Genomic DNA, 22,887 nt, shown 5'->3' with positions numbered 1-22,887 from the left:
TAAGGATCAAATGAGATAACACATCCAAGGCACTTAATATAGCACTGCACATAAGGCATGCACAATAGCTGTTTTCTGTGGTGTTATTACTAGGTAATGTTCTTTGCATTGCTGTGTGCAAAATTATTCTTGTAAGGGATATATAGGAGCCATATCAAGGCACTCCTAGAAACCAGAAAGAAGACTAATAATCAGTACATAAGGAATGAGACCGAAAGCTGAGCTGGGGAGCATAAAGCAGCCAAGAAGACTCATCATCTTGTCTCAAGCTTCCAGGTAGCTGGAAGACAGACCTAAACATAAATATGTGCAAATGTCACTGGATAGAGTCTCTCTCAGGCCCAAAGTGCCTGGCACAGTGCCTGGCATAGGACATACCTAATAGATTTTTGTTGTCTCTATAAAACTGTAGATGTACAAAAAGCAAGAAGAGCAGGACTTGATTGTTACTTAGAACACACTATTATTTATCTAAAGAAAAAATACTGACTTGAAATTGTCAGCTTGGAAATGCAGAAAAATGGAGCCACAGATGCAGCACCATACCGACAAATTGAGTATTGGGCTCTGAGGCATGGTGACCACATTAAAAAAGCTGTTGCCTTCTGATTCTCTGGGTGGCCAGTTGGCTTCTCCAAGTGACCTCCATCTGTGTGTTCTCATATGGCTACAATGTCTTAGGGTCTTTAGAGGATCACGCATTTAGTAACTGATCAGGAAAGTCTGCTGAGACATCTGGGAACAAAGTGCTCTCTGAAGCATCCCACCATCTTCTTGATAGTGTCCTTTGTAACACAATTTTTTTGTTGTTGTTGTCTGTTGTTTGAGAAGGAGTCTTGCTCTGTCACCCAGGCTGGAGTGCAGTGGCACAATCTCGGCTCACGGCAACTTTGGCCTCTTAGGTTCAAGTGATTCTCATGCCTCAGCATCCCAAGTAGCTGGAATTACAGGCGCCTGCGACTATGCCTGACTAATTTTTGTATTTTTAAGTAGAGATGGGGTTTTGCCATGTTGGCCAAGCTCTCCTGGCCTCAAATGATCCACCTGCCTCAGCCTCCCAAAAGGCTGAGATTACAGACGTTAGCCACTATGCCTGGCCCATAAAAGTGTATTAATTAGACATTTTTGTTTTTTATTTTCAATTTTTTTGGGTACATAGCAGGTGTATATATGTGTGGGGTACATGAAGTGTTGTGATACAGGCATGTAATGTGTAATAATTCCATCATGGAGAATGAGGTATCCATACCCTCAAGCATTTGTCCTTTGTGTTACAAACAATTCAATTACACTCTGTAATTATTTTCATATGTACAGTTATTATTGACTATAGTCACCCTGTTGTGCTATCAAATAGTAGGCCTTATTCATTCTTTCTTTTTTTTTTTTCATTTTTTTGTACTCATTAACCATCCCTACCTCCTTCCCCACTACACTTCTCAGTCTCTGGCAACCTGTCTTCTACTCTCTATGTCCATTAGTTCAATTGTTTGATTTTTAGATCCACAAATAAGTGAAGACATGTGATGTTTGTCTTTCTGTACCTGGCTTATTTCACTTAACATAATGACCTTCAGTTCCATCTATGTTGTTGCAAATGACTGACTCTCATTCTTCTTTATGGCTGAATAGTACTCCATTGTGTATACATACCACATTTTCTTTATCCATTCATTTGTTGGTGGACACTTAGGTTGCTTCCAAATTTAATTTGCGAACAGTGCTATAACAAACACAGGATCGCCGTTATCTCTTCCATATACTGATTTCCTTTCTTTTGCGTAACATACCCAGCAGTGGGATTGCTGGATCATATGGTAGTTCAATTTTCAGTTTTTTGAGGCACCTCCAAACTGTCCATAATGGTTGTACTAATTTACGTTCCCACCAGCAGTGTATGAGGGTTCCCTTTTCTCCACATCCTCTCTGGCATTTGTTATTGCCTGTCCAAAAATTTTTAATTTGGATGAAGTCAAATTCATCTCTTTTGTTGCTTGGGCTTTTGGTGTCATATCTAAGAAACTCTTTTGTAATTAAATGTCTTGAAGAATTTTTTTTCCTGTTTTCTCCTAAGAATAATATAGTTTTACATTAAGGTCTTTGATCTATTTTGCGTTAATTTTTGTATATGGTAGGAGATAGGGGTCCAAATTCATTCTTTTGCATGTGCACATCCAGTTGTTTCAGTACCATTTGTTGAAAATACAACATTAACCAATTCCTCCATTGAATTGATTAATGTAGCTATGTAGTAAGTTTTAAAAGCAGAAGGTATGAGTCCTTCAACTTTGTTCTTCATTTTCAAAATCACTTTGGCCATTCTGGATCCCTTGCAGGTCCATGTGAATTTTAGGATCAGCTTGTCAATTTCTGCAAAAAAGACCAGCTGAGATTTTGATAGTGATTGTGTTCAATCTATAGATTGCTTTGGGGAGTGCTGCCATCTTAATAATATTAAATGTTAGGATCCATGAACATGGGATGTATTTCCACTTATTTGTCTTTAATTTAATTCAGCAATATTTTGTACTTTTCAGGGTACATGTCTTATACCTTCTTGGTTCAATTTATTCCAAGGATTTTATTATTTTTGGTGTTATAAAAAAATAGGATTGTTTTCTTGATTTGGTATTTAAATTGTTCACTGCAAATGTATAGAAATATAATTATTTTTTTTTGAGGCAAGATCTTACTCTGTTGCCCAGGCTGGAGTGCAGTGGTGTGATTATAGCTCACTGCAGTCTCAAACTCCTGGGCTCAGGTGATTGTCCTACCTCAGCCACCTGAGTAGCTGTGACCACAGGTGTGGAGCACCATGCTTGGCTAATTTTTGTATTTTTTATAGATACAGGGTTTCACCATGTAGCCCAGGCTGGTCTCAAGCTCCTGCGCTCAAGTGATCTACCTGTCTCAGCCTCCCAAGGTGCTGGGATTACAGGCATGAGCCACGGTGCCTGCCCATTGATTTTTAATGTCATCTTGTATTCTTCACTTTGATGAACTTATTCATTAATTTGAATAGTTTTTAGTGGATTCCCGTATGGTTTGCTTATACAAGAGTATGCCATTGGTAAATAGAGATAGTTTTACTTCTTCCTTTCCAATCTGGATGCCTTTTGTTACATTTTCTTCCCTAATTTTTCTGGCTGGAACCTCCGGTACAATGTTTAATAGAAGTGATGAGAGCAGACAGTCTTTCACCATTGATATGATGTTAGATGTGGGTTTTTGGTAAATACCCTTTATCAGATTGAGGAGGTTTCTTTATATTCTGAGTTTGTTATAAATGTTTTGTTTTGTTTTGTTTTTTATCATGAAAAGGGTTTGATTTTGTCAAATGCTTTTTCTACGTCTATTAAAATGACCGCTGGTTTTTGTTTGTTATTATATTTGTGTGCTGTATTACATCAATTGATTTTCATATATTAAATCAATCTTGCATTCCTGGGATAAAAACCAGTAGATTATGTTATATATGCACATAGAAATTTGTGCGCATCTGTGATTATTCTTGATGGATCTTTCTTCATAGAAATTGGATTACTGTGTGAAATTATGATAGATAATGTCAAATTGCCCTACAAAAATGTTATGCCAAGTTACACTCTCACCAATAGTGTACACAGTGTCTTCTTCCTGTCCCTGGCAACACTGGATATTATTTGTCTTTAATGTTTGCTAAACTGATGGATGAAAATGGCACTTCATTTATTGCTGTAATTTGTATTTCATGATTACTAATGAGTTTGGACATCCTCTTATCCCTTTATAGTCTATTTGCATTTCCTTTTTGTGAACCAAATATATCTTTCTTACTTTCTTACAGAATGGAGAAGGCAGGGAAAATGCTTAGGTCCCAAGTGAAAAGTTTCCAGAATATATGGAAGAATCCTCCTGTCTAGGTAGAGGGTTACTGATGTCTCGCAACAACACAAGTTCTAGCAATGGCAGTTTTATTTTTGTGTTGCCCCTGAAGTTGGTGAGAGTTGGGGGCACCTACAATTCTTCTGATCAGTGAAGAATGGCCTGGGTAGTACCTCTTTGATTGCATTGTCCTGGCTACAACTACATGATCGACTGGTCTCTGAAAGCTCTAAACCTATGGTTTTCCTCTTAGCTAATCCTTTCCACTGCCATATCCCCAGAAGGTAATCTGCCTTTGTCCTCTGCCACCATTACTACCAACCCATTGCCAGGGACACCCTACCATCTCCAATTCTGCTCCTGAGCCAAGTTTATTATTTATTTATTTATTTTTGAGATGGAGTCTCGCTCTGTCACCCAGCTGGAGTGCAGTGGCATGATCTAGGCTCACTGCAGTCTCCACCTCCTGGCTTCAAGGGATTCTTGTGCCTCAGCCTCTCAAGTAGCTGGGATTACAGGTGCCCGCCATCGTGCCCGGCTAATTTTTGTATTTTTAGTAGAGACAGGGTTTTGCCGTGTTGGCCAGGCTGGTCTCGAATTCCTGACCTCAAGTGATCCATCTGCCTCTGCCTCCCAAAGTCCTGGGATTACAGGCATGAGCCACCGCACCCAGCCCCAAGTTTATTTTTTAAAAAGGTATTTTATTCTGGAGGGATTTCATTGAATGTATATGAGGTTCAATTAGTACTTATTTCACTTTCTTTCTTCCTCCTTCCCTCTCTTCCTCCTTCCCTCTCTTCCTCCTCTCTTACTCCCTCTCTTACTCTCTCTTGCTCTCTTTCTCTTTCTCCCCCCCTCTTTCTTTCCAGTACCAGCTGGTAGCAGTATGTTTTTTTCTCTGCCCCCACCCCCTCATTCCCTCCTGTCTCCCTGAGTCACTCCATCTGCCTTGTCACCGGAACAGCATGGGTGCTCTCCCCAAAGTGAGGTTTGTGGGATGGACCATTTGCCATTTCCCAGGGTCTGCTCTGCAGGGAAGGAGTTCTGAAAGTAAGGCAGCTCTACTAATGATCATGAGTCAAGGCTAAATATCTAGCAGCGCAGTGCCTCCTGGGAGGACTTAGGCACAAGGCCCAGCAACTAACCAGTAGTTGTAATGGGTATCAGCAGATCTTCTTCCAAGCCCTGACCCTGCCACTTGTGTGAAGTCAGGGTCTCCTTTTCCAGGCCTCAGTTGAGTCATCTGTAAAGTGAGGAGACTAGAGTAGGGGTTGGGTAATGTCTGATGGTTGTAATGTCTGTTTTTCACTGGCCCATTTCCATCAGTTTCTGCTAGGCAAAGCTTTGCATATTTAGCTGCTCAGTTGGAACTAGTAGGAAGACCAAAGAGGATTTTGGCAAGTTCTTTTCTTCTGTTGTGCAAATCTGACATGCTTAATGGAATTTCCAAGAGTTACATTAAACGTCACCCGAGTCTGGCCATCCTAATGTTTTACAGAGTGCATTGTATTTCTGTAAAAATTAGACTTTGAGTAAGATTTTAAATATTTCCCATCTATCATGAACGTTTTCGTTCTCTCTCATAAGAGACTATTTGATTTGGGGCCTGTTATCGGAAAGGCCGGGAAGGGCATCGAGGATAGTTGGAGGCAGGGTGGTATGTGAAGGGCCTCTGGAGAGCCAGCGCTTCTCGGGTGTCTCAGCGGCTCACCATAGAGTTTGGGGGTTCTGAGTTGCATCTGGGGGTGAGGGAGGAAGCAGGCCACCAGAAAGGGCTAGTCCATAAGTCCGGGAATCCCGCCTGAAGCTCTGGCAGTGACCCGCAGCATGCCAGGCACCGGCAGCCCTCCGGTAGGGGCTGAAGCAGGCGGCAGCAGCATGCGCAGTGTGGCCGCCGCCAGTACACCGCGGCTTTTGCTGCTGCCACAGCTACCAGGGCTGCTGCTGCTGCTGCTGCTGCTCTGCCTGCGCCGCTGTCACTTCCAGTTCCTACTTCTGCGATCCAGGTCCGGGTCACTGCTTACCCGCTGCTGGCCCAGTGCCTCCAGGCCGCTTTCCCTCCGCTGCTCGGCTCTGGCTCCGGCTGCGGGCAGGAGGGGACAGGCATGGGCAGCTGAGCGTGGTCTGGAGAAGCCTCGCGGGCTGGCTCCCCCGGCAGTCGCTACCCTCCAGTCGCCGCCCTGCGCACCCTCGCCCGGCTCGCAGCCAGCGCACCCAGCGGGGCGCGCCCCCGGCGCCCCCAGTTCGGCCCCGCGATCCTCCGCCCGCCGAGAGGTACGGCTATGGCAACAAGAACTTGAGGACAAGACTCTGACTTCCCTTTAGATTAAAAAACAGTCTCTGGGCTGGAGACGTTGCGGGAGCGGCACAGAGTTTGGAGACGGGCGCCCCCTCCTCGCCCGCGTCCAGGCGCAAAGTTGCAGCAGCCCCTCCCCGCTGGGGCGAACCTAGCCCAGCTCTCCAGTTTCGCTCTGGTGGCGGCTGCGCTCAGGGCAGGGTCCCAGCTCCGGCTGGGTTGATCGGTTCCCGCAGCCTTGGCACAGGCTTGCCCGCCCGCTCGCCCGCCCCGTGACTCGGGAGGGCGAGCGGCTTCCAGGAGGCGGCGGCGGCACGGCTGGAGTGAGGGAGCAGCCGGAGGACAGGCGGGCAGCGGCCGAGCCAGGTGACCTGCCTGGGGGCAAAAGGGTCAGGGGAAGGGGAGCGCGCGAGGGCCCGGGGGTGGGTGCCGAAGGACCCCCTTTGGAGAGGAACCGCCCTTCTTCCCCACTGCCGTGGCTCGCAGCCCCAGCTGCGGGGTCCGTTCTCTGCCAGGGCCTCACAGTTCGCTAAGATCCAGGGTGCCGGGAAGGGGGAGATGGGGGCCGAGGGCGCAGAGCGAGGACGCGCCAAACTTAGGGGCGAGTTGTCCAGCTCTGGCCGCAAGGTTTGCATCCCACTGGATTCTTTCCTTCCCCCAGAACCAGAGCAGGAGTTAACAGTACCATTTTTAATACTAATTTGATGCCCTCCCAACCCCAAGCATCCATACATTTGGGGATGTTTTCTGCGTTGAGTACAGAGATCTGACGCAGAAATGGTTTGTGGATGGAAAAGACCTGTATTCTACAAGCTGTTCCAAAGTGCCAGTAGTTAATTTCAAGTTTTCATTTTCCAGTCATTTAGGAACCCAACAGGTATTTGAGCTATTTCGTTTCTTAGCTCTACGGCGGAGAGCCCTCAAGTTTATCTCTGCCTCTTCAAAGGTCTTATATTTTCATTTTTGATTTGTTACTGTTTTTGGATATGGGGATAACTCACATGATATTTTTCCCTTAATGTGTAGTAGGAGTAAAAATACAGTAAATGAATATATTTTCCTCTGCAATTATGTGTCTTTTGGTCGATAAAAGCTTCGCATAAACAAAAAGAACCTTACAAAATAGGATAAATTTCAGTTGATGTTCTGTAAAGTATTAATAATTTTAAAGGCAAGATTCAAAGGTTCAAACTGTTTTTTTTTTTTAAACTTATATTTGCCTGGAAAACTCATAGTGTCCTTGGACTTCCTATCTTAATTTTGACATTGACCATGGTAAGAGGATCTCTGATGACATCATTTGCTCCAGCCACAGTCTGGAATTCTGTGACTGAAAGCACCTCTCTCCAAAACATAAGGCCTGGTCCTGCCCTTGTGCTTCAGCTGAGGCATTTCCAAGGATTTCTCTTCGGCAAAGTATTATGCTACATGCCAGGCAATGCTGCAGTCCCTTCTTACATAATAAGCCAGCTTCAGGCCGTGTACACTTTGGGTGTGCTTAGAGCAGTTAAAACAAGGGAGTGTTCTGTCTTAGTCTGGTGCTGGGGCAGATGATTGGAGTTTTGGACAAAGTAAATTTCCAGCTACTATTCTCATATTGCATTTCTTTGGTGCTTAATTTTTTGAATGCCTTCTACTTATCTGAAACTCCCCATGCCCTTGTAAAGGATGTAGGAGAGATGGCATTACTTTCACTTGACAGAGAAACAGAAAAGTTTAGTTAATCGGAGTCATACAGCTTATCACTGGTAGGATCAAAACTCTAACCTGCATCTCCTGCTTTCAGCCTAGGTTTTTTCTTTGTTCATTTGTTTTTACTAAAACATGACATTTTATACAAAAGTGTTTTATTTGGCACATTTTATGGATGGTATGTCTTCCAAGCTACTAATTTTTCCTATTCTTTTTTGCCTACTCACATCTCAGCCTTGTCTTTGCTTGTGCAGGGCTGGTGCTGTTCTTAGGGGTAAGGACAAGAGCAGAGTTTTCCAAAGGATGGTCTGTGGTTTGTATTTACCTACAGTCTGCCTCCTCTCCACTCACATTCAGGGATAGCAGGTGCTGAATAGAGTGAGTAGCCAGGGCCCCGAAATTTCTGATATTCATTTGACATCATTAGTCCAAGTATAATATTACTTCAATCTTTACAAAGAAACTCATTCAGGAGAGGAAATTGAAGAGTATGAGTTTTGTTCCTTTATAGCAATCTGTTTATCACTATGCTTAGGACCGTAGATGCAAAGGAGGAAAAGGAGTTGAGTATCTACCATTTCTCAGGCACCTGCTATGTTCCAGGCACTATGCTAGGTGCTTTAAGTCTATTATCATATTTAACCCTTGCAACACTCCTGGGAGGTAGGTGGCATTGTACTCATTATACCCTGGTGGAAACTAAGGTTTGGAGATGATCCAGACTGATGCCTTATCCTGCCAGTACCAAGAAGAACCGGAATGTAATCACTGATGTACTTGACTCCAGAACTCATTCCCTTTGTCTTGTGCTAGGCTGTTGCCCCCAAAGCTAGTGATAAATATAGGAACACCTAGCTCCTTTGTTTTCAGACATGACTGTACATTGGAGTCACTTGGGATGCTTTTTAAAAATACAAATGTTGGAGTCTTGTAACCCAGAGATTTTGAGTTAATTGGTCTGCAATGAGGCCCAGCCACTGGTATTCCTTTTTAAAAAAGTGCTTAAATCAACTTTATATTTACATTCAGGAAATTGCACAAATCCTAAGTATATAGTTTGGTGAATCTTCACAAACTGACACACTTGTACAGTCTGCACCCTTACTAAGAAACAGAACAGTATCGGTGCCCAGAAGCTATCCTCGTGCCCCTTCCCAGTCACTATGCCTCACCAAGGGGCACTACTATCATGACTATCCACCACTATCATAGTAGATTCTCTGCCTTCCTGCCTGTTTTGATACTCTATATGAGCAGACTCATACAGTATGTACTCATTTGCATGAGGTTTCTTTCACTCAGCGTAATATTTGTACAAGTCACCCATGTTGTTGCAGGTAGTAGTGGTTCACTTTTTTTCTTGCTGTATAATATTTCATTGTATGGATGTATCATGTTTTGTTTTTCTATTCACTTGTTGATGGACATCTACATTGTTTCCAGTTTTCGTTTGCTGTGAACAATGCTGCTATGAAGATCCTTGTGAGTGTCTCCTGGAGAATATGTACACCCATTTCTGTTGGGTTTATGTATTACAGTGGCACTGCTAGCTCATAGGGTCTGCATGTGTTCAGCTTTAGTAGATACTGTCCAGCTGTTTCCCAAGTTGGACAAGCCTCATGATTTTTTGTTTTGAAAGCTCTGCAAGTGATTCTAATGTGCATCCAGAGTTGAGAACCATTTCCCTGGTTTAGCCACAGTTCAGCAACCTAGTGACCTCAAGTGTCTGCCACTAAACTGAGAACCATACAGAAGGAGATCCCAACTTTCTTCTCAGCCTGGAATCTTCTGGACAGTCTTCTCAGCAAAACTGGGCAGCTTACACCCATTTTCCCATAATCCCTTGTGCCAAGCTACCTTTATACTGCTCGTCCACCCCTGCTTTGGTTTATTTGTGAACACATCTGCTAATCTCAGAACTTTTCAAAGGTAGGAACTAGAGCCTGATCATCTTTATTTTATTTCTTTATTTGTTTTGAGACAGAGTCTCGCTCTGTTGCCCAAGTTGGAGTGCAGTGGTGCGATCTCTGCTCACTGCAACCTCCGCCTCCTAGGTACAAGCGATTCTCCTGCCTCAGCTTCCTGAGTAGCTGGGATTACAGGCGCATACCACCACACCCGGCTAAGTTTTGTATTTTTAGTAGAGATGGGGTTTCACCATATTGGCCAGGCTGGTCTTGAACTCCTGACCTCAAGTGATCCACCCGACTTGGCCTCCCAAAGTGCTAGGATTACAAGCGTAAGCCACCGTGCCCAGCCCTGATCATCTTTATAACCCTGGCACCCAGTACAGGACATGGCACAGAGCAAGTGCTTGGGAAGGGTTTGTTAGATGGAAGATTGATAGAATGACTGAGTACTCAGAGAAGATCTGGGCTGCAAAAGAGACATCCCATCTTTGCACTAAGAATTATGTACTTTATTCATAGGATACTGCTTCAGGCCCTCGCTCAAAGCCTAATTGCTTTTACTTATCTCAGCATGTTAGCATTATGGGTAATCTGGTTGCTCACCCTGAAACAGATTAGAAATAGCAGATTAAATGAAATGAGGTAAGGTATGTGAAAGCACATTGTAAACTGGAAAATAGCATCTAAATAGAAAGTTGTGATAAAGGGAAATGAGGGGCTGCTGTAGATTAGGTACACTGGCAATGGCAGAAAGTCTGTGTATCCATGTATAATGTGGAAGAACTGAAATCAACAGCATGTCAGCAAAGGAGACAGAAAAACTATGAAAAGCAGACCCCCAAACACATAACTCTGGGGACTTTTGATGTGGTGTCAGGCATACTGTGTGGTCTAGTCGCTGGAATATGTTCCTTTTCCTGCCTTGGTCTGGTTTTGAGTCCTGGTCAGGGCAGCCTTTTTTTTCTTCAGAAGTAGTATACCAGTGCAGGGACTATGAGCTTGAGCTTTGGACTTGGACTGACCTGGTTGGCTACTTATTAGGTATATGCTAACCTCCTAGGAGGTAGTAGTAATACCACTTATTAAGTATATGCTTCTGGCTGGGCGCGGTGGCTCATGCCTGTAATCCTCGCACTTTGGGAGGCCGAGGCGGGCATATCACTTGAGGTCAGGAGGTCAAGACCAGCCTGACCAACATGATGAAACCCCATCTCTACTAAAAATACAAAAATTAGCCAGGCATGGTGGCATGAGCCTGTAATTGCAGCTACTTGGGAGGCTGAGGCAGGAGAATCACTTGAACCTGGGAGGCAGAGGTTGCAGTGAGCCAAGATTGTGCCACTGCACTGCAGCCTGGATGACAGAGAGAGACTCTGGTTAAAAAAAAAAAAAAAAGTATATGCCTCTTCCTAGCGTTAAATGAAAGAAAGCAAGTAAAGCACTTAGCACTGTCCTTGGCACTGAGTGAATTCTCAATACAAGCTAGTTCCTAATTGGAATTTTAATATATCCCAGTAGATCAGTGTTCTGGGATATATTAGATAAAAAACATTGCATTATTTAAAAAAAAAAGTTCACTTAGTTCAGTTATGTTACGCTAACTCTGTTTAAGAAGTGAGTCACTGATTTTTAGAAAGATTTCCTTTTGAAGATTTAACATTTAAAAAAATTGAAAGGGTAGGTTGACGTGATGGCACACGCCTGTAATCCCAGCACTTTGGGAGGCCGAGGCGGGAGGATCACCTGAGGTCAGGAGTTCAAGACCAGCCTGGCCAACATGGTGAAACCCCATCTCCACAAAAATACCAAAATTAGCATGAGCATGATGGCAGGTGCCTGTAATCCCATCTACTCAGGAGGCTGAGGTGGGAGAATCGCTTGAACCCAGGAGGCGGAGGTTGCAGTGAGCTGAGATTGTGCCATTGCACTCCAGCCTGGGCAACAAGAGCGAAACTCCATCTCAAAAAAAAAAAAAAAAAAAAAAATTGGAAGGGTAAACTGTGGGCTTTCCAAGGGTTCTGAGGTTTTACTAGTTACATTTGGAATTTAGACAGGGCTAAAACTTGAAATAGGAAAAACAAAATCCAGCCATCTTGTCTCTCAGTTCTATGCTCTATTCGGCCGAGACCACTTGTTTTTGGGAAAACGTTTTTAAAAATAAAGTCAAAGGTAAAATTCTCAATATTTTCTAATACTTAACACATCTCTAGAAGGCAAAACAAAGTTGAATATTTCTGGGCGTCTTAGATGAACAGTGATGTCAGACTTGGCCTCTGTTCTCCATGCTTAACAGCAGAAATTAATCCTTCAACATTATTAGCATCTTTCACTCACTATTAAAGTGCTTTTGTTTCTGAGTTTAAAAGTCTCTGTGTTTTCATCATAGAAATAATTCAAATTTAGATTACAGCATGTTGAAATGTGTTTAAAATAATTTGGATATTATATTTAATTGGTTTTTATATTTTATTTGGAAGGCTACATAAAGACAGTTTAAATTTCCGTGATATTGCAGCCCAGTGATATCCATGGAACAGAGATTGGAATTTTAAACTACAGTTTCAGACAATATACATGCAATCTGAAGAGTTTTAGGAACTCCTTGTAAGAGTTCTTGTTCTTTCCCTAGCTTGTTGCCTTGCTGTTGTTCTCAATGCTTAGCACGGTCAATTTTTAACTGCTGAAAACAATTGTGTATGGTTTCCTTTATAACAGCTCAGGACTAGAAATATATTTGGGGATTCAGTTGTAAAGAGGAACTGGAGAAGACAAAGCAACTGAATTCTTCAGAGACTATGAATTATTCAGTTGTTAACCACAGTAACTTCTTGAGCTACCATTTTGTGTTCTAATAATAGAAACAGTTTGGATGGATTCCTCTGGGTATTGAAAAATCAGATCTTTTCATTCTTTTCTAGTCTATGCATAAACTAGAAGAATGTGAGAAAAGACTATTTTCAGTTGCTCATGTTTACCTGGATGAACTAGTTTAATTTTTGTCTTTTAAAACAGACATATTTATTTTAAAATTAAAATAGCTTGAAATTTTAAAATCCACCCAAAGCAAGATGATCGTTTAAGTTAAGTTAAACAATGCAGTGAATGGTCTTTTATTTTTGGTGATGATTGCCAAAACCTCCCCCTCTTGCCTTCAGGAAATAAGCAATAACCTGATGAATTGGGCGTAGTTGAGGGGGAAAATAAAAATCAATGGCTTCTATTTAAAAAAACAGTATGTAATATCTAAAAAGAAAGCCATTGTTTTTGAATTGGAGTGATGTACCAAATATATACCAAAAGGAATGCATTTTGTTAGAAAATTTGATTAATTATTAGAATCTTCCTGACTGGAGATGTAAATTCTTGTTTAAATCTAACTCACTCTAATTTGGTTTTAATGTTGACTGTAATCCAGGCTGTTTCTGGGGACAACAAAACACAATATACCTCTTTATTCAAACCACACAATCTTGGCCAGCTATCCCCTACTCCAGCCCCGTTCTAACTTGGTCTTAGAGTTATCATTGAGGTGGCCCTCAAGGATCAGTCTGAGAGGTGATGGGATGTTGCCAGCACAGCATAAGGTATGCAGAGAGATTGGTGATGACATCTGGGGTTAGTACCAAGAGGAAATGCAGAGTCGGGTCTTTGAATTGCAAATGAGGAAGTGTGAAGGCACTTGCCAGTTTCTTAGGGCCCTCACTTTACCAGCTTTTTAGAGGAGGTACAGTATGTCCACTTAGTCCAGAAGCTACTCTGTGTCTGCATTTCAGCACGGGCAATGGCACTTCCTCTGCTGTCACCTGGAAGAAAGACCTATGACACTAGACATCTGTCCGATTAGCTCCAGGCTTTGTCATACCCTGGCAAACTGGGCCTTATCACACAAAGAGATGTATGGGCTTAGAGTGGATCATCCAAAACAGCATGTAGTCACATATCATTTCTGTTGGACTTCTGGCAGAAGATTTACCTTCCTAATTAAGTTCTACTTAGGCAAATCTGGTAAAATCCAAGCTTTATACTTTCTTGGGGACTTGAATATTATTCCAGAGATCAGACATGTCAATTGAGTGAGTGAATAGGGCAACAGGAAAAAGAAGGAATTAAATTAAGGTGAGATAAAATGCAGCAGTTTGCAAAGCGGCAAGTGAAACTATTATTAAGGACTTGTCTCAACCTCAACAATAACAAAGATGTTTCCCTACTTCTTGGAAGCATGGACGTTATTTTAGAGGCTTTTTTTTTTTTTTTTTGAGGGAGTCTTGCTCTGTTGCTCAGGCTGGAGTGCAGTGGTGCGATTTTGGCTCACTGTAACCTCCGTCTCTTGAGTTCAAGTGAGTCTCCTGCCTCAGTCTCCCGAGTAGCTGGGATTACAGGCACGTGCCACTACGCCTGGCTAATTTTTTGTATTTTTAGTAGAGCTGGGGCTTCACTATGTTGCTCAGGCTGATCTCGAACTCTTGATCTCAAGTGATCCGCCCCCCTTGGCCTCCCAAAGTGCTGGGATTACAGGTGTGAGCCACCACGCTGGTCTTAAGAGGCATCTTTAAGGTGTCAAACTCTTAATATCGTTTATGAAAAGCCTTACCTGTGAAGCAGGCCTGAACACTAATTTGTGTGTTCTTCATGTGGAGGTCTCCAGCAAAAGAGAGGTATGTACTAATAATTTCTGAGAAATGTATGCAAATCAGGAGACTGCAGTCTTTCACTAACAAAAGAAGTTTAACAACTTCTTTGTGAGAATATACATTGTGATAGTGGAAATAAGCATTTACACTGTTTGTATAACCACTTTGCATTCTCTGAAGAAGGACTGGTATTTGGGAGTGTGTTGTGTATTGGGGCAAATCTTGATTCGAAATTTAAAAATCACCTTCAAGTAGAGACAACAGAATAGAAAATGGTTTTAGGGCTAACGTACCTGTGGGTGACTTCATTTGCCAGATTTATATAGTGTTCTTTTTATTTCTCATCTTAAAACAAATTATGTATTACTGCCTGGCATACACCAGGTGTTCAATAAATATTTGCTGAATGGATAATGAATGGGTATTTGAATGGAAATGAACTTTTAAAATTCATTGTAGACAGCTTGTGCATTTAAGAGTCTACATGTCGACGGTCGGAGTTGACTTTTATTCATAAAATGACTCTTTAATGGGTAAAAATGAGGACAGAAAGAAAGCTAGATTTCCCCTAAGATAGCATTACTTATGCCAAGCTAGAGTACTTGTTTCAAGTTTTTTAAAAATTAAAAAAAAGAAAATTAAAGGTGTGAGATACTAGCTCCTGTGATGTCATATGGAAGCCTTTTTCTACTTTTCCAGTCTCTAGGCTACTTCTTATTTCTTCTATTACTGAAACTCTCTTGCTTTCACTGGGCTTTCAAGGTGTGAGCTCTGCTTGTGAGGATTCTTTAACTGTGGTTTTCTCCAAAGTGATCCCAGGCAGTAACTTCACTTCTTTTTGGCGAGGTAAATGCTTTGTCAGCATTCTTTAATCATATTCTTCAAAAAAAAAATATTTTTGGCCAGGTGCAGTGGCTCACGCCTGTAATCCCAGCACTTTGGGAGGCTGAGGCGGGCATATCACGAGGTCAGGAGATCAAGACCATCCTGGCTAACACGCTGAAACCCCGTCTCTACTAAAAATACAAAAAAATTAGCTGGGCATGGTGGCAGGCACCTGTAATCCCAGCTACTCAGGAGGCTGAGGCAGGAGAATGGTGTGAACCTGGGAGGCAGAGCTTGCAGTGAGCTGAGATGGCACCGCTGCACTCCAGCCTGGGTGACAGAGAAAGACTCCATCTCAAAAAAAAAAAAAAAAAAAAAAAGTATTTTTACCAGGTGATGGAAAATATATGAGCCTTGATTTATCAAATTCTATTAAAAAAGTTTGCCTTTTCCTCCTCTTTCCTTCTGGGAAAGGCATGCCCAAAGGGCAGGTGCTTCTGGTGGAAGAAATATCTGTTTGAATTTTAGATTGGGAGAGAAAACTGACACTTAGCAAGAACTTGTTCAATGTCTGTAAAGTGAGCACCATGCCTGGCACTGTGGGCTCCTGCCTATTGGACAGAGGCAGCATGTGTGTGTGAAAGAGTGGAATTTAACAACATTTAGCAGTGTATGGTTAGGTGTCCAAGTTAGTGGTTCCAGAATGTAGAGTCTAAATTCAAGAGGAATTCAGAAATAGGGAAGCCTGTTGTGTACTGATGCATAGTGTTTGGGGAAAACACCATGGAAGGGAGTAATTTGGGATGGTCCCTGAAGGATAGCTAGCATTCAGATGATTGAGGGAACTTTCTGAAGGAGAAGTATAAATGTCAGAGAGAGGCACAGTGAAGAAAGAAGATTCTGGAGCATATAAAGAGATGATGGTGAGAAACGGTGGGCCTGCTAAGGTCTATCTTAGAGATGCTTGAGAAGGAATTGTTTTAAATTTATTTGTTATTACTATTTTTTGAGATGGCATCTTGCTCTGTCACCCAGGCTAGAGTGCGACAGGCTAGAGTGTGACAGGCTGGATTGCCAAGGCTAGTGGCACGATCTTGGCTCACTGCAACCTCTGCCCCCAGTTTCAAGCGATTGTCCTGCCTCAGCCTCTCCACTAGCTAGGATTACAGGCATGTGCCACCACACCCGGTTAATTTTTGTATTTTTAGTAGAGACGGCCATGTTGGCCAGGCTGGCCTTAAACTCTTGACCTCAAGTGATTAGCCCACCTCAGCCTCCCAAAATGCTGGGACTACAGATATGAACCACTGCGCCTGGCCTTGAGAAGAAATTGAATGCTAGTCTGAAGAGGGTGGGACTTGATCTTGGGTTATATTAGGCTTTTTATTGGATGCCTTTGCTGTGTTTTGAGAGACATGAGTGCTAACTAAAAGCACCATTTCTGATGTCTCTGAGATCTGAGCTCCTGAATGCCCACCTAACAGTGTTTGGATTGTTTCCTAAGTGCAAATCCTGTTCGGAATAAGTTGGAGCAGGATTCATTAATTAATTGATGTCTGTTAGGCATTGATGAGTGTCTCTGAAAATGACATACTTTTGAAAAAGTGAATCACACAGATATATAAACGGAAAGAGCCAAAAGTCTTTGCCAAATGAATGACTGAAGGTAATCTCTAAGTAAAGAGAGAAAATAATAACTTTGGCACAGCATCCTTTCCTCCAAGTTTAGCTGGTGTTAGGAGGATTTGGGCCGTGTGAATTGTAGTCTTTCCAATTACACGTTACCCCTTCTTGCTGCTGGTAAGTTGCTTTGCCATGTCCCGTTGTGCTCTGGCTGTGAGTTGGAGCTAGTTTTAGAGCATGGGCATGAACAGGGGAGTGTGGCTTGTAGTGTTTGTCATGTATTCAGTTTTACAACAAAAATGGTTAAAAATATAACCAATTCCAGAAAAAGCAGTAAAATCCCACAATTCTTTGCAGCTTCTCTTCTCTGTAATGATGAGGTCGTGGTGCTTTGTGATGACATTTAGAGGAACCTCTATTACCTGGGACAGGCAAGCAATTGCGGATGTTGCCCACACTCAGCACACAACTTAAAAAATTAGCAACCATAGAGTTTGAAGCACCTTTGGTCACCTCACGGTCACACAGCTTAATTTTGCTGATGAGTACAGGTACATCTAATTTTAGATGTTACATGTTTCCTGGAAAATTGCATGGAGATTTTTTTTTCTTCCCTAAGTCATATCTCTTTCTGAGTTTATTATACTTTCTGCAATGCTTTTTCTTCAAGTATGACTAATCATCTATTGATGAGAACATCTAAACTCTCATTAATTAATCAAATATGTGTTGCGTGCCTACTATGTGACAGGCATTCTTCTAGACACTGAGGATCCAGAAGTGAAAAAAAAATTGGAATCATAGGGCTTGTGTTCTAGGCATAATTTACCTTTAAGTCTCTCTGACAGAGCATCCTGTCAATCAACCAATGAATGGTTATTTATCAAGTATTTTGTACATGTTGAATACTGGGGCCAGGGCTGTGGGGGAATGTGGACTTCAAAGAGCCTACCTTTTAATAGGAAATTCAGGACTAATCTCAACACCTGCATAATGAATAAAGAATACTGGGCTGGGCCGGGCGCGGTGGCTCAAGCCTGTAATCCCAGCACTTTGGGAGGCCGAGACGGGCGGATCACGAGGTCAGGAGATCGAGACCATCCTGGCTAACACGGTGAAACCCCGTCTCTACTAAAAATACAAAAACTAGCCGGGCGAGGTGACGGGCGCCTGTAGTCCCAGCTACTTGGGAGGCTGAGGCAGGAGAATGGCGTAAACCCAGGAGGCGGAGCTTGCAGTGAGCTGAGATCCGGCCACTGCACTCCAGTCCGGGCGACAGAGCGAGACTCCGCCTCAAAAAAAAAAAAAAAAAAAAAGAATACTGGGCTGATAGACCACTGAGAGCTTAAATTTACAATATCTCTACAGACTGTAAAGCTGTAGCTGTTTGGAAAAAAAGAAACATGAAGGTAGGTCAGTGAGGACATTATGGATAGCAACAGGTGATACTACTGGAAGGGCTACTGCTGAAAGCGACTAGCAGTGGCTCTTTTGTTTCATGGCCCTTGTTTCTCCCTAGTCTTTGTGTGGGGCTATTTACCACCAGTCTCTGCTGTAAATTCTGGTAGGCTCTAGGGCTCCCACCCTAAATCTTAGTAGCTGCTAGGAAAGCAGGCACCAAGGGAGCCCTCTCTCCATAGGTGAGGCTCCTCTCTAACTGCCTGGATTGTTAAACAGGCAGGGAGGAGCTGCTGACTACTGAAATTTCTGAGGATATTCTCATAGACTTCATATATTTACCTTGATTCTCTCATCACTAAGAGTTCTAAAATAAATAGTACCCTGAATGTCTCGGGCATTTGTTCATCTTTTATATGAAAGGACAAGGAAAAAGCATAAAGGGTGTTGGACATTGATTTGGGAACACATGTCTGGCCACTCTTCATATAAAAACAAATTATTTTCCAAAAGTTCATTTTAAGTGATTATTAGGGACACAGAAAACATTTTCCCATAGAAACAAGGCTCTACACGGTGATTATGTTTTCTGGCTGGCCCACAACAGCCTGTTGAATACTTAATGTGGCTGAACTATAGAATTCACAGAGGCTAAGTGGCAGGTGTGATGCTGTTTCTGGGAAAATGTGTTCCGCATTCCAATTTGGAACACTAGGGAGTCAGTCCCTGTTTCTGAAGAGGTGGGAGTGGGGGCATTGGGGAAGACACCCTCAGGTCTGGCACACAGATGCTCCAGCAGCTGAGGGATCACCCATCCACTCTACCCCGCAAAACTGGCAACCAGTGTGCTTTTGCAAAGGCTCTGGTGACAGGAGCACAGGAGGAGGGGCAGGAGTCGGCCAAGCCACAATGGCTGGCTGACTGTGAGGCAGCTGAGTCTAGGCCTCCTGCTTCCTGTCCTTGGCTTGGCAAGCGCTATTGACGAGAGATACTTCATTTTTCCCTTTCCTTCGTGCCTATTCTCTTTTTGATGAGATTATTCAAAACCATTTGTTCCTTCTTTTTTATTTTCTTTCTTTTGATTTTTCTTTTTCTTTCTTTTTTTTTTTCTTTTTCTTTTTTCTTTTTTTGTTTTGAGGCGGAGTTTTGCTCTGTTGTGCAGGCTGGAGTGCGGTGGTGCAATCTCAGCTCACTGCAACCTCCGCCTCCCAGGTTCAAGCCATTCTTCTACCTCAGCCTCCCGAGTAGCTGGGATTACAGGTGCCTGCCACCATGCTTGGCTAATTTTTGTATTTTTAGAAGAGACGGGTTTCACTATGCTGACCAGGCTGGTCTTGAACTCCTGGACTCAAGTGATCCACCTACCTCGGCCTCCCAAGGTGCTGGGATTACAGGCGTGAGCCATTGTGCCCAGCCATCAGTTGTTCTCTTTTGCTCTCCCTTTATTTAATCCTGTGACTGGCCCCACTAAGATGCTTATATTGTTCCTCATTAATTCCTCTCTTACCTGAACACTTATTACTCAACTAAAGATAAATCTCTGTTATAGAGAAAGGGGTTCTCCCCTATAGGAATGCTAACAAGGAAGAATGGGAGTCCTATGGTGATGCTGGGGTAGCCATCAGGAATGAGATTGGTGACTTTTAATGAAGAGTGAGGGAGCAAGCTCAGATCTTGGCTTCTGTCATAGGAGCTCCATGGAGCTGAACTTCCTGGCTCTGGATTCCATGAGGTTTGAGTAATCCAGGAATCCATATAGTTATGTAAAGTGACTTTATAGGAATCCACAGAGCCAAAAAGAAAACATAGAGAGTTAAAGCTGTCCATGATCACAGTCCAAATGCCACGATGCAGTGGCAGCAAGATAAAGCCAGAATTTATAAATAGGTCATTTAAAAATGACATTTTGAAAAATCAGCTTGTAAACAGGTTATAATTATGTTAGGCTGCAATACCCCAGACTCTCTTTGCTCTGATTCTGTAGTACTCAACACATTTCTGATTATAATTTAGCTCACCAGAGAGATTTCTCTATTGGGAGAGAGTGCTCTGGCCACAAAATGGGAGTATTTAGTCTCCTTAGTGCTTCATTTATTTTTAGTAAAAATTAAGAAATTGGCCTTTTGGTTTATTCATTGGCCTTTTGTGAGCTTAGCTGGTGTGAGTCCATTCTCAAGAGATTTGAGAACTGAAGACCAGATTCTGGGCCTTGGGGACCCAGCCAAGATGCTGCCTTTAAGAGCTCCTATTTAGATGATGGACCACAAGACCTCTCGCTGAGCTCCTTTGCTCAAAGACACTTTCCAGATGGGAATGGAGCCTCATAAAGGTAGTGTTGCTTTCCTAAGGTCCTCACAACTGCTCAATAGTGACAAAGCTGAGATTGGAGTCACAGTCTTCTGACTCTCACATCAATGCTCTTTCCACAACACTGTATGTGGTTTCAGCTACAGGCACAAATTAGATCTTGGAGAGAAAGGGAGGAAATAAAAGTTGAGAGCCAGGTTTGCTCCCTTAAGTTTGGTCCATATCAAATAGGAACAGCTATTATTTAAAACCAGGCAGAGTAGAAATGCCATCCACTATATTCTAGTAAGTGGAATACCAGTGGGTAATGAATCCAATTTCTGAGCTAAGAGCATTATTTGTTGCTGACTTTGTGACTGCTTTTAGTAGGAGCTATGTGCACACATCCCAGATCTTGTTCACAGAGCCAGGAGCGGTACCACCCAGTGAAATATGACTAAGCAGCTCAGATTTGCTTGCTCTGTTGCACTATGTAATGACATTTCCACCAAAGTTGAGGGGTTAACAGAGGCAATGTGCTCAGCTGTGAGAATTAGAGAATGTGATTCAAGATGAGCTAAGTTAATTTAAGATTTTGTTCAATAAGAGCAATAAGAACAAGGAAGAGCTGGAATGTTCCTAAATATTTGGAATCTTTTTTAAAAAACAGGCTTGAAATATAAGCTATATGTCCTTGTGGTCCCAATGAATCACTTGCTTTTCAGTTGATTAGACTTTTAACTCTTGAGTAATGGAACCTATTATAATCACCCCCAACCTTAAATTACCTTTAAATAGAAGTTGATTGGATGTTACTGAAACCACATGACGTTAAAGATGACCAGTTCTGAACCAGGATAGGGTACGCCTTCTTTTCTTAACCAAGATGTGGCTAGCCTGCTGTGACTGGTTAACTCAGGTGGTTAGAGCATGATGTCAAGAAAATCAGGAGGCTAGGTGTCATTGCACGTGGCCCAGATGTTTTAGCTTGGTTCTGTAATCACGAGCTGGAACCCTACCAGACCAGAACCTCACAAATATGGGCCATGGCTCATGAGGCAGACCTGGTTCAACAAATAGGAGGAGCTTAGTGCAGCTTTTCCCCTCTTTTGGCAAATGTGGCCAAGTGCCTCCTGGGTGAAGGCTGACCCTTGAAATGAGAAGGACAGCACAGGAATTAGCAAGGCCCCTGCGGAGACAGTCTTGTAATATGGAAGATTTTCTCTTTGCTGTGATTAATTAATTGTATTGACAGAAGCAAAGGATTTCTTTTTGTATACAGACTCGGATTGCTTTTTCATTTTTTCTCTAAGTCTCATGGAAACATAAGGCGTGCATGGAGGACTACAATGCCCCTCAGAGCACTTTCTTGTGTATCTTTATTGGCTCCATCATTTCCTTGCCCTGTGACTTAACTACTCTGAGTCTTAGTTTACTCATCCATGGAATGGGGAAAATAATTGTACTGACATCATGGGCTTGCTGGGAGAATCAAATGCACATAAAAAATATATTTGTATCTTAGTCTGTTAAGACCACCAGAACAAAATGCCATAAACCAGGTAGCTTATAAACAACAGAAGGATATTTCTCATAGTTCTGGAGGCCAGAAATCCAAGATCAAGGCATATTTGGTATCCTGGCGAGGGCCTGCTTCCCTATTCGTAGATAGTACCTTCTCTCTATTTCCTTACATGGTGGAAGGGACAAGGTAGCTCCCTGGGGCCTCTTGGATAAAGTCAACAGTCCCATTCATGAGAGCTATGCCTTCATGATCTGATCACCTCTAAATGCCCCCACCTCCAAATACCATTATACTGGTGATTAGGTTTCAACATATGAATTTGGGAAGGGCACAAACATTCAGACCATAGCAGTAAACATTCAGTCCAAGCATGGTGCCAGGAACATAGCAGAAGCTCAGTAAATCAGTAAACAGTAGCTATACGATAAGTGAGGGAATGGAACAGGGAGCTGGGAAAGTTTCTTCTCATATGCTTTCTGGCTTTTCTAAGTTTAGGGAAAGTGTCATAAAGTAGCATACATGTTGAAACTGAGAACTACTCCAAAAGGTTCTATTTGTAATGCTATAGAAATATTAACTTCTTGCAGTTTACATTGGCAGATCCCCAATAATTCACAATTAACACCTGGTGTTTAGTGGTTTGCAAATAGGTTTTGCTGTCATTGCGGATATCTAGAATAAAAAGCTGTGGGGAAACATTTAAAAATTAAATGTCTGGGCTGGGTGCGGTGGCTCACGCCTGTAATCCCAGCACTTTAGGAGGCTGAGGTGGGCGGATCACTTGAGGTCAGGAGTTCGAGACCAGCCTGGTCAACATGGTGAAACCCCGTTTCTACT

General features: G+C 42.6%; 1 protein-coding gene across 1 annotated transcript in view; it reads left to right on the top strand.

Moving 5' to 3' along the window:
* The window catches only part of ARHGEF6 (Rac/Cdc42 guanine nucleotide exchange factor 6), a 120,540-nt gene that overhangs the window by 7,144 nt on the left and 90,509 nt on the right, over window positions 1-22,887 (top strand).

The sequence above is a fragment of the Trachypithecus francoisi genome, unplaced genomic scaffold (genome assembly GCF_009764315.1).
Source record: "Trachypithecus francoisi isolate TF-2019V2 unplaced genomic scaffold, Tfra_2.0 Lachesis_group6, whole genome shotgun sequence".
NCBI lineage: Eukaryota > Metazoa > Chordata > Mammalia > Primates > Cercopithecidae > Trachypithecus > Trachypithecus francoisi.
Note: the sequence above shows the minus strand (reverse complement) of the source record. Positions and strands in the feature narration are given on the sequence as shown.